We start from the raw sequence: 13,346 nt of genomic DNA on the forward strand, positions 1-13,346 counted from the left end.
GGAATAATTCTGCTATTCCTATTTTAGAGCATTGCATTAATAATGACTCTGAGTCCTCCTGAATCAGCTACCCCTCATTAAATAGTGCATTATTTCAGTAGTTTGTGCTTTGGTGTTTATTAGTACATTTATTCTAACAGTGCAAAGAACTTTATTGACAACTTCACATGCTACTCAAAACTTTAAAACAGCAAGTGTTAATATATTGTTAAATATGAAAATGAAAACACAAATGAGAACATCTCACATCAGTAACAGAGTTAAACTATAGAAAGTTACCCAATTTTTCATTCTGTTCATTTCTGTTCTTCTTGAAGTCACAATAAAATGACAACCAAGAGTGATTAAGGCAATGACTTAAAATGTAACTGACTTTTAAGGATTGGAGAACCATGTGGCCTAATATTCATTGCTCATTTCACATTGATAAAGGCAGCACATAAAGTTCTCCTGCGGTATTAGCAAAATAATATACTCAAGCATATTTCTCTAGATCCCAAGTTTTCCTGAATCTAAGAGGCCTTGAATATTACTTCGACCTACTTAAATAACTAATAATAGTCACCTTTGGACAGATTATCTCTTATGAGTTTGGCAAGGATAAAAAAAAAAAAAAACGGAAGTTTCCAGTACAAATGGTAACAAAGTACACCATCTTCTCCATAGTCAAACATGTTAAACCTTACTATAGAGGTACTCTATAATTATGAATATGTTTATGATCAATTCTCTGTGTAATTCAATTCAGTAAACATTTAAATGAGCACATTTTCAATAATAAATATTGAGGCAGTAAAGTGTATTGAATAAGAGTGAGGGTTTCAATCCAAACTGCCAATTTCAAGTCCTATTCTCCACTCTGTGGTCTTAACAACTTATTTCACCTCACTGTGCCTGTTCCACATCTGTAAATTGGGGAGAATGATAATACCTATATCTGAAGTTTGTTATGAGAATTAAATGAGTCAATAGATGTGACATGTTTAGAATAGTGTCTGGTTCTAGGACTGTTACCTTATTAATGTTAAATGTTAAATCATTACTGTATGTGGGGCACAGTGGTAGGTGACACAGTGGTGAGCCACTAGGCATGGTCTCTGCTCTTATAGGCTTACATCCAAGCAGGAAAGACAAATGTGAACACTCCTTTGCAGCTGGGATTCTTTTCTTGAAATCAAGTTCAAACAGTGAGTTACACTCACGTGATATTGGAAAGTTGGAAGTGAGAAAGAGGCCAGGTTACTGGGCCTTCGACTGTTTTTCTGCTTAGACAAAAGCAGAGAGACCTGATGATTTCTGCCCAGCATTTCAGTGTGCATGTACTAGCTTCCTCGATATCAAGAGGCAGGTAGTTGTTGCAGGGTCAGCAGAGCCCTGGGACGGAGGTAAGAGGTGCAGCTTTAGAGGTGGCAGCTGCTTTGGTGGGGCAGTTCAGTCTTGTCCTGGGAATCATTCTTTCTCTAGAGACTGCTCCTACACCCCTCCTCAAAATTGTATATGCACCTAATTCCCTTTATTGTATTGCTTTATGCTTCCAATATTAGAGTGCTGCGAAGAGCCAGGTGTCAGGGAAGCCAAGAGTGGACCAAGAAGGTCAATGTTATAGAAATATGCTAAGTTATCCTATAAGGCAAGGACTGGAAACATTTCTCCTGACAGAGTAACAGGATGCTGGGGTAAAACGTGAATGAAATAGAGTAACTGCACAAAGAGCTCTTTCTAAGGCAGATAGATATGCTAGAGAGTGATAAGCAACTGATTTTTGTACAAGGCCAGCATGTACCACAAAGATGCAAAGCTTAAATAAACGTGGATATATTGGTGATGTTTATTGTAGCATATTTGTCAAACTTCTGTGAGAAATATAGATTCCAAGAGAAGGCAGATAGAAGCTTCACCAGATAAAATCAAGTTCGGAAGAAGAGTTACAAAAAAAGACTAATCCTGGGGACTTTTGTTTGACCATTTAAAGCAGTTAAAACTCTAAGATTAATCAATCATTTTTGTATGTGAAAAATAATCTGAACAATATGTGTTTTCTCAATTGATCTTTTATACTGTAAAAGCAATATGTGCTTATTGTGACAAGTGGCACAATCCAAAAGCAAATGAATTAAGTTTCCTCCTAAACTTCCCAATTTCCACTCCACTGAGAATAACCAGTACCAACTGCCTGGGTTGTGTATCACTCCCCAATTTTATTCATACTTTGAAAACATAGCTAGTTTGATTTGGAGTTTCTTTCTTTTTCTTTCTTTCTTTTTTTTTTTTTTACAAGAATTCTAACACATTACTCTGCAATTGCTTTATGCACTTAACAATATATCTGGATATCTGACCAGGTCAATTGACATAGGTCTAACTCAGTCTTCTAATTACTGAATCCATAGAATAGATTACCCTCTATGGTACCATTTGTTCCCTATTGATGAATGTATAAATTGATCTAGGCTTTTTATCACAACTAATAGCACTGCAATAAACATCTTTATACACGTATCCTTATCATAGGATGTTTTATTTCCACAGGGAGATCCCCAGTGATGGGACTGCTGGATCAAAGATTTCCTGTTTCAATACATACTGCATACTGTTTATCCAAAGAGTTATTGTAGTTCACATTTCCATCAGGAATGTATAAAGGTGTCCATCTCCCCCATCTTCACCAAGCGCTAAATCTCACCCCACACCAGCAGCAGCAGAGGGCTACATATAAGAATCCTTAAATTATTTGGATCAACAGTTTTGGCCTCCAAAGTTGTACATTTTTATTAAATCCATCCTTATTCATTCAATTTATTTTCTCCTCTTGCTCATTCCATTTTCCTTCTTTAGATTGCAAAGCTTAGAGTACCTGTAAGCAATCACATTCTCTGCAGCTAATGTTTTTTCTCCCACAAATACAGTTATTCTTAAAGGAAACCAAACAAGAAATTTAAAGATACTTATGAACATTTAATCTATATTTGATTCCTTGCCTAACTTCTCATAGTCTCTGAACTCAAAAGCTTCTTAAACACCCATAACAAAACCTTGAGGAGATGTGGGTGAAGGACACAGATTTGGACATCAGACAGGCTGGACTTCAGGCTCCATCACTTTTTGCCCAGTTGTACATTTATACGCTATGGTTTTATCTATAAAATGGCAACAATACAACCTATATTTAGTATCATTTACAAATACTAAATGATATAATGTGAATAAAGTGCTTAGCATAGTGCTTGGCAAATAGTAAGCTTTTAAAAAATGATTGTTACATGATAGTGCACAATATTTGGTATCTCCTTTGAAATATAAGCCATATATATGTAAGTCGTCAGGCATTTTAAACCACAACCAAATGTTATCTTCTTAATGAGATACTTCATAAACAGAAGATAATTTTCTAAGTTTTTCTGAAAATAATGAACACTGTGGTTTTTTGTAGTTATTTATTCTAATTATTGGTTGATGACCTGTTCTTGGCCAAGTCCTAGGGTAGACACAAAAAAGACTAATACTTCATTTCACTCGTGAAGAAGTTGATGTTCTAAATGGATTTAAACAAGCATAATCCAATGGGTGATGTGCTATAAGAGAAGCAACTGAAAAAAATTATGGAAGACTAGGAACAGGAGTGATTACTCTGAGGGAGTTGATAAATGCTTTGCAGATATCTATTTCAAGATCATGGCATTTTTTTATGTGCTGGTACATATAAACACACACGTGTGTGCACATGCGCGCGCACACACACACACACACTTATCTTTCTAAGATGTACTACTAGAAAATTTAATTTATTTTCCCGAAGGGTTTTTGTTTGTGTTTTTTGTTTTGTTTCATTTTGTTTTGTGGTTAAGAACAAAAATATTTGATGTTCATAGCACAATATGCACAATAGCCAAAAGCTGGAAGCAACCCAGGTGTCCATCAACAGATGCGTGGAGACCAAATGTGGTAGAAACACACACTAGAATATTATTCAGCCTTAAAAAGGAAATTATGACACATGCCACAATATGAGTGAATCTTGAAGACATTATGCTAAATGAAATAAACCATACACAAAAGAATAAATACTGTAGAATTCCACTTATATAAGGTACCTAAAGCAATCAAACTCATAAAGACAGAAAGTAGAATGATGGTTACCCGGGCCCAGGAGGAGGGAGAATGGAAGAGTTAGTGTTTATGGTTACAGAGTTTTAGTCTGTGAAGATGAAAAAGTTCTGTGGATGGATATTGGTGATGGTTGCACATTAAGAATGTACTTAATGCCACTGAACTGTACACTTAAAAATAGTTAAAATGTTAAATTTTATATTAGGTTATTTTACCACAATAAAGTAAAAGAATAAAAACATTTGTTTTGTTTAGCACAGTTAATAATTTCGTTCTGCGACAGTGCTTTGCTGTCTCCTTCCATCTTGACAGCTCCTCTTACCTCACTTATCCTGGCCTTTTTGAGAAATAACTTGGGGATCAGAGGTTAGGCTCACTCAAATCTGGGGTCACTTCCTGGCTCTATCACTTATGTAGGGATAATGAAAATATTTACCTCACAGGGTTGTTGTGAAAACTAAATGATGTAATACTTACAAATATCTGAACACAGTGCTTGGCACTTGTAAGTGCTCAATAAATGTCACCATTATTGTTTACTTCATAATTGCTCATTCATAGGCAAGCAAGAACCTCCATTTCTGGCTCCCTTTTTAAGAAGCAGCATAACTTGGGATAATCAGGATTATAAATTTACCTGAAGAAAATCATAAATCATAAAACTGAATTGCCACTGGAGACTCAGTGGCACAACCTGACAAATAGTTACTTCCAAAGGAATTCTCTTTGGGCATCCTGTTGAACTTGATGCTAGTACTGTCATATAAGTCTGGACTATATTTCATCAGCATATTAAGTAAGTTCTTAACCATTGCATTAAAAAAAGAATATGAATTCATTTGGGGATCACTTTTTTATTGCAGAGATAAGTAAGTACCTGTGGCCCTAAACCAGTGGTTTAAGCCTAGGGACCAAATGAAGACTGGGTGACACCATGATTAAAAAGATACTCAATCTAGTGAGACCCAACCAGTTGCCACTCAGGAACCTGAAAAGTTCAGTTTGAACATGGATATGATGAGTTCGCTCACCACAACCAGAGCACCTGTGAGGTGGGGTGGGAGTGGGGGGCATGGAGTCAACAGTTCACTCAGGTCAGTCAAGAGGCATGCCAGGATTCCACTGATTCATTCATATGGAGAGTTTGTGCCATGAAGTGTGTAGCATGGTGTGATAAAGTGTTCAACATTGTTAATGTTCTTAGTACTTAGTACAATGTTCTTAGTACTTTCTTAGTACAATGGCTTCAGCCACTGCCAGTTTGTAATATGTCTGAAAAAAACTGAAATATTTAATTTTATTTCAGTGCAATTACGTAGCCATGAAGAGAAATTCATTGAAGGTATTCATTGGGCTGCTTTCTCAGATGGAGGAAATTTCTTTGGAATTAAAAGACTCTGAGAAATTTTATTTTTCATGGCCTCAGTGGGTCACAGGTTTTTACCTCCTTACAGTTATGATGAAAATACTCAAACCCTTGAAAATACATGCACATTGCCTATTTCCTTTTTCACATTTTATTTATCTCCTCTCCTCTCCTCTTTCTTTAAATGCTTAATCCACCAATGCTGGAGCAAGCTGGCAAGAATAAAAGTCACACAAACATCAGGGCCCAACTCCAGAATTATAAGATCAATCTCCTCCTCTAACCTGTCTCACCTTCCAAGTTTCCTCCAAAACATTTGCAACTGCACTCTGTGGTCAGAGACAGGAGTCGGCATTAGGACTGACCCATCAGGCTGCTCCTTGACCAGTTTCTTTGATTTGACACAGCCTGGATGAATAAATTGAGTACATGGCAACTGGGATATAATTGTTCTTGTTTGAAATTTAGTCGAAGAGCAATAGAATCACAGATTTTGAATAATTGTAAAACTAAAGAATGGAAATGAAGTCACAATTCAGTTTCTATGGTTGCATATAAACTACAATCCAGATAATGTGTGGTTCATCACACATCAATCTTACCAGTATGGTTCATTTTCAGAAGAACATCACTATAAATTACACAAATCTTCAGTCTCTAAAGAATCATATTTTTATTGTCTTTATTACAAATGGTCAGTGATTAACATGAGGTCTCTAACTTAATATAAACTCCCTGAGAGCAGGGACCTCATTTTGTTCAGTGCTATCTCTCCAGCATCTAGAACAAAGTCTAGGATTCAGAAGCTTTTCAACATATATTTATTGTTTTCTAATTTTTATTTTGAATTAATTTTAGACTTACAGAAATGCTACAAAAAGAGTTGAGAGAGCTCCTCTATACTATCCCCACTGCCTTCCGTAAAGATAATATCTTACATAACCGTAGAAATATTATTGAAAACAGGAAAATAATATTGATTCAATATTATTAATTAACCCATAAACCTTCTAAGACTTCCTCCAGTTTGCCCACTAATATCCTTTGATTGGTCCAAGATACAATCCAGGATCTCACCTTGCATTTAGTCTCCTCCAACCTGTGACGGCTCCTCAGTCGGTTTTGTCTTTCAAGACCTTGATGTTTTGAAGGGTACTGACCAGTTTTTTATACAATGCCCCACATTTAGGGTTTATCTGATGTTTAGTCCTGACTGGGTTGAGATTACATACTTTTAGCAAGGATACTGCAGAAGTCATGTCCGGCCGTCCTTGATGTATCAATGTGTGAGATGTACGTGATGCCATGATAACTGCTCATGTGGTGAAGGTGGTGTCTGCCAGATTTCTCCACTATAAAGTTACTATTTTTTCCTTATGGTAAGTGTCCTGTGACAACATACTTTGAGATTATACAAATGCCCTGTTTCTAATCAGACTTTCACTCACTAATTTTAGTATCTATCAATGATTATTCCTATAACAATTATTGCAGAGGTGTTTGCCTAGGAATAATTATCTATTTTCATCATTCCTTCTATATTTATTATAGGAATATACTGTAAGAAACAGGTATCTTTTCTCCTCTATTTATTTATCTATCTATCTATCTATCTATCTATCTATTTATTTATGTAAGTATGAACTCATGGAAATTTATTATAATCTACTACTATCATTTTTTTGTTGTTCACCTTTCACATTTGATCATTGGGAGCCTTTTCAGGTTGGCTCCTGAATTTCCTTGACATGCCTCTATCATTTTTTGAGCACTTTCTTACTTTAGGTACCACAAGATGTCTCAGGATTATTCTGTATTTTCCCGGACAGATCCCTGAGGGTCCTGGTCTCTTTAACTTAATAATGGTATTTTGAAACCAAAATTAGCCTCGAAATGTGCTCATGCTAGTGGAGTGTCATCACCTTTCAGTGGACAAAGCTATGAAATACATATGCTAAAATATACATATGTATATTTAGTTCAAATCCATATCTATATATGTATATGTATGTGTAACCAGTAAGTTCATGCTGATTTTTCCATTCCAATCCAACATCAGAGAGTTCCTGCTAGCTTTCTCCACCCTTTCCCATTTGTAAGTCCTTTCTCCAATAGTAAGAGACCTAACTCTTGTTATAATAAACTTATTTATTTGTTCAGTCCTAGAATTTATATAAAATAATCTCAGAATTGCCAACCCATATCCATGAGAAAAACGAATTCGCTGACTAGAGTACAATATTTGTGAACAGTTCATTTTGTCTTTTACTTTATAGTATATGGTCAAAATACTGTTTTCAAAAGTTACATAGGCTAGTGCTCTTCTTCCCCACCCCCTTCACTGCAGTTATATTATTGACTTGTAATACAATTCAATTCATTTTTTACTGTTTGTATTCCATTTTACCCCTCTCCTTTGCTTCAATTAATGATTTTTGGAATATGGGAAGCATTAACATGGTTCTAGTACTAAAAAATAGACTTTTGTCTCCTTTGGCACAAATGAGTGGATTATGTATACTTTCTTTTCTAACCCTCATTTTTACTTGAAGAGTAGACTACAATATTCCTTTTTTCTCTTTGCTTTTTTTGACTTGATATATCCTGGAAATCATTCCATATCAGTTCATGGGGCACTTCTTTGTGCTTTTGTACAGTTGCATAGTACTTCACTGCGTGGTTGTTATTTAACTACAGTTGACTCTTGAACAATGTGGGAGCTAGAGAAACCAATTCTTGTGCACTCAAAAATCCGCGTATAACTTTTGACTCCCCAAAAACTTAACTACTATTGACCAGAAGCCTTACCGATAACATAAAAAGTTGATTAACACATATTTTGTATAGCATATATGTTTATTGCATTCTTACAAAAAGCCAGCTAGAGAAAAGAAAAACATAAAGAAGAGAAAATACATTTACAGTATTTATTGGAAAAAGATTTTCATGTAAGTGGACTCTCACAGTTCAAACCTGTGTTGTTCAAGGGTCAACTATACTTTCCTATGTCTGAGCATTTAGGCTATTTCTAATATTATGCAATAATTAACCAATGCTTCAATGAATAACCTTGGGTGTGTGTGTGTGTATTCACTTTGTTGGAGGTGTATGTGCAGGTTAGATTCCTAGGGATTTTTAGATTAAAAGGCAAGTGTAGGTGTCATTTTTGATATTGAGGAATTTCCTTCCATTTTGCTTTATTTTTTCTCCACCAGAAGCTATGTGTTTCAAAGACTACTCTATCGAAACAAGCATATTTTAAATTTTCCTGTCAATTGACCATATCCTGAACTCCAGACACTATTTTACTAGTTTCAGACTTAGGGAGGACCTAGTCTTATTGTCAGCAGATTTGGATCAAACTTGGCCCCCATTCTAACTCCTGTTGTCTCCTTTCCCTGCAGTTTTTAAACTTATCTGTCTTTGCTCACCACAAGCCTTGCAGTGGGGTAACTATAAGTCTGAAGACGAGAGGCTCACCTTGAGATTTTCATCTCTTCTGTCTTTTGTTATCTACCCCTAAATGTGACTATAATACAACTGCTCATCTATTTTTACCTTGCACCCATTTATGGAGTTGACAATTCTGTAAACCCAGCTTGAGCTCTTTCCTCTTCTTTCAGCTGGTGGGACAGAACCTCCATATAGTCATGGGGATGAGCTGGGGAAGGGCAGTGGGGCAACCACCATGGGTGACATAGGCTTTGGCTACCCGTTCATGTTTACTTGTGCTCTCTTTTCCTGTTTGGGCTCAATCCCAAATGTATCATGCTCATTTCATGATGAACTGCTGTGAGGCCTGTCTGGCTTTACAACTTGGTGAGTCTGACAGAAATCCTTATGACAGCTCATAGGGAGCAGTCGTAGGTGCATAGTTACTTGGTGCCCTGGTAGCAAATCAGGATCTGTTTTTCAAAAGGTCTCAGATTCTCTACTGCAGATAATATGGTCATGCTCCAGAACACCATAACTTGCCATCAACATCTACAGGGTGCTACTGTCTTTTCCCACCACCTACACCTCCAACATTATGGACTCTACTGGATCTTATGGGCCATTTAGCAAGGCTCAAAGCCCCACTCAAACCTGGCAAACTTCCTTCCGTGTCATCTGAGCTGGAGAGGTATTCCCAGTGTGGAATGTGTTACATCCAGAAACCAAAGAGATCTACCAGACGCTGCAATTTTTTCTCGTGGTAGAAAATGCAAGAACAAGAATTTAGAGGCGTCTTGGCATACCTCTGATCACTGGACCTCGGAAAATTTTCCTGAAGTGGCAAGTTTCTGAATCTCTACCATCCACCCAAGGCCTCTGGTATACTAGCCCATCTTGCTGTCCTGCCCAATCAGCACGATGTCATTGATGTAACAGATCACCACGATGTTCCACAGAATGTCCAGACAGCCTCATGTCTTCATACTATATCATAACGGCGGGGCGGGGGAGGGGGAGAGGGAGGTGGTAGTTCACAATGCCCTGGGGGGAAACAGTAAATGAATATTGTTGTCTGTTCAACATGAATAAAAATCGTTTCTCGTCAGAATAGAAATTAACACATTTGTCAAATTAATGGCCACAGGTCATGTACTTGAGGCCTTATTAATCTGCTTTAGCAAAACCACTGCTCTATTCAGCAACTGCAATAAGGCTACAGCTTGGTTAAGCTTGAGATGGTCTACCATTCAGTTTCTGCAGGTGCCAGATTGTCTAGTTAAAAGGATACATGGTAGGAGGGGCCACTACCTGTATGTTTGCAGGCTTTAATAGAGTCACTAATCACTATGATGCAATATTGCTTTAATTTACTATTTTTACCCAGGGAATGCAGACAGTTTACAGGCTGGTACTTAGCCTTCTCCACTCAGATAGCCCTTACCACACAAGCCAAGGACCCACCCAAAGAGGGTGCTACTCTAACTGCCAGTTACATAATCAGGGCCTAAGAACTGACCACTAAGTGGCCATAAGGAGACCCACTGTAAGCCAAGCTTTAATCAGGACTGTTAGGTTGGGGCAGGGAGAGGAACATGCACAAGGTTACATTTCAGATCTCCAAGTATTCATATTGATCAAGACTCTGTGTTCAACAATCCTTGAAAAATCTGGATTTCCCTTTCCTCAGTGTATAGTGAATGATCCAAGTAAGTAGCCAGAGGTCTGTTTGGGGTAGTCCTGAGAGAATCACCACAGTATTTATTTGCTATGGTGTTGCTGCCTCCTTCCTCCTCAGTCAATGGGTCTGAATGTGAAAATTGGCTTAGGTTTGGGAACTGAGCAAGGGACCATGAATTTTTATTGGAACAATTCTCCTTGACTCACTGCTCCTCTCTTCTTACATTTCTGCACATACTCTTTCTTTCACCCATCCAAGGTGAAAGTCCAGATTATCTCTTACTTTAATTCTCAGAAATGCCTTCTGCATAAAAGCCATCTTATGGTCTCTTATTTTACTCAAGCTTTTTGTTTCCCTTCCAATGAATTTGTTAATCAATATTAATAGGCCATTTTTCATATGAGTCACATATTTGCCTTCTTGTTTAGAACACTGGCGTGGGAGCTAAAAAGAAACACAATAAAATATAGAATTGATTTTTGCATGCAATGCTTTATAGATTATTAAAAAATAATTAACTTTCCAAATTGCTCAATCTTATGAATGAAAATAATTAAAATATTTGTGTGAATAATAGTCTCACAGTTGGGCAGAATATAAACTTCTTAGGCCACTAAAGAAAAAAAACATCATACTAAAAATGTGTATTTCATGTGCAGAAACATATTACCCTTAAGTATATCCTAACACTGACTTATCATTGCTACTCTATGTTTACATACCTTTTGAAAAATATTTTATTCATGAGTATATTAGATTCCTGAGGCTGCTGTAACAAATTACCACAGACTATTGCTTAAAACAACAGATATTTATTTTCCCACATTTTTGGAGGTCAGGTCTAAAATCAAGGCGTGGGCAGTACTGTGCTCCATCTGGAGGCTCTAGAGGAGAATCTGTTCTTTGCTTCTTTCAGCTTCTGGTCGCTGCCGGCAGTCCTTAACTTGTGGCCACCTCTGCCTCTGTCTTCACATTGCCTTTTCCTCTGCATGTATGTGTCAAGTCTTCTTATCTCTCTTGGATGTGGACACTTGTGATGGCATTTAGTGTTCACCCAGATAATCCAGGATTATCTCCTCATTATAACATCCTAAACTTAAGCACATTTGCGAAGGCCTTTTTCCAAATAAGGTAACATTTAGAGGTTCCTGGGTTTAGGACCTGGTATCTCTGAGGCCATCATTCAACCCACTACAGTTGGTACTAATAATCTTCAGATCAGCTTAAGAACCTAGGTAAAATATCTTTGACAAATAACCCAACATAGAGAAATGTAATAATATAAGGAAGTGCCTATATAACCACCACTAATTAAATATATAAAAAACATTTAATCAACAGATTGTTTTACACAAAGTGAAAATGATTCCTTTTCTAATTCTCATAAAAATAACTGAGGTACTGTAAAAAGTTATATTCTACCTAAATTATGTGTAAATTTGCTAGTGATTACCATACAAATCTAGGTATCACTCTCTATTTTTTGATAATAGGGTTGAAAATTATCATAAGTTGAGGTGCAAAGGATTCCAAAGTCAGATTCAGACCAAATCCTCAACTTTTTTCCTCACAAATCAATAAACATTGTTTTGTCTTTTATCAAGGGCTGGCAAACCCCATTATGGGATTAAATATTTGTATGTTTGTTTGTTTGTTTATGATGGACTTCTTAGCCACCCATCCAATTATCTCATTTATAGTGAGATTGGTAAGCATCATCTAGTTACAGCTATCAGTTTCTAAAAATTTCATAAGCAATACAATTTCAGATTTCTGATGGAGCCCAATGACCTACTTAGAAAAGAAATAGCAAGGGTATTGCTAGGGTAGCACACAAATGCTAAGATCTTATTTATTCTGACCATGGTCTTTGAAGTCAGGGTGCTCCAACTCTGTACCTTATCTCTGCCGCCTTCACAGGTGGTTGTTGCAGGTGACAACATCCTTCCCTTTCCACACCTTCCCTACATCATCTCACCTGAACCCATCTTGTCTCCATGGCCAGTAACCAGATTCTGACTTTTATGCCCATTGATCACCCTTATTTTTGCAATCCCCTCCTGATTTCTTAGGTCTCATCCTCAGTACATCATTTTCAGCTTTGTTGGCTTCTCTGAGATGAGAAAGACCTCTACTCTAAGCCCCTGACCTTCAGGAATTCCTCATTCTCCAGCTGGTCAGCTGAACTCCTATTCCTCCCGGAGAGGAGACATTTGGGCAAATTTCACTTGAATTGTTGAAAAAGCATCTAATCTCTATCCAAGGGTATCAACTAGAATTATCAAGATTTGGTGTCTAAGCAAGTGTATAAAATATAGAAGAATCCTAAGAATTAGAAATTAATTTATTAATTTTAATTAAAAACAGAAGAATTTTCAGTTTTATATGTACTTCTAAACGATTTTCCTAGAGGACAACCTATGGCCTCTGAATATTCATTGCATTCAAAACAGTTTATCTATCAGCTGTGAATAGAGCTCACTCCTGACATATGCACCAATCTTTCACCTTCACTTTCACCTATATCAGTAATAAACTTATGTACTATATGAAGATGAACGATGGCAGCTGGCATCCACTTTACACGACTATCAAATTTTATTTTAGCATTTTTTTAATCTTATGTATATATATGAAAATGGCAATCCAAAATGAAGTGGGATATAATTTGGATTTAAAAACACTTTTTAAAAGCCCTCAGACGCCAAAACAGAGAATTTAAAAGCAAGTATCTTTATCATAAGTAATTTCAAGCTCACA

The sequence above is a fragment of the Rousettus aegyptiacus genome, unplaced genomic scaffold (genome assembly GCF_014176215.1).
Source record: "Rousettus aegyptiacus isolate mRouAeg1 unplaced genomic scaffold, mRouAeg1.p scaffold_m13_p_12, whole genome shotgun sequence".
NCBI classification, from domain to species: domain Eukaryota; kingdom Metazoa; phylum Chordata; class Mammalia; order Chiroptera; family Pteropodidae; genus Rousettus; species Rousettus aegyptiacus.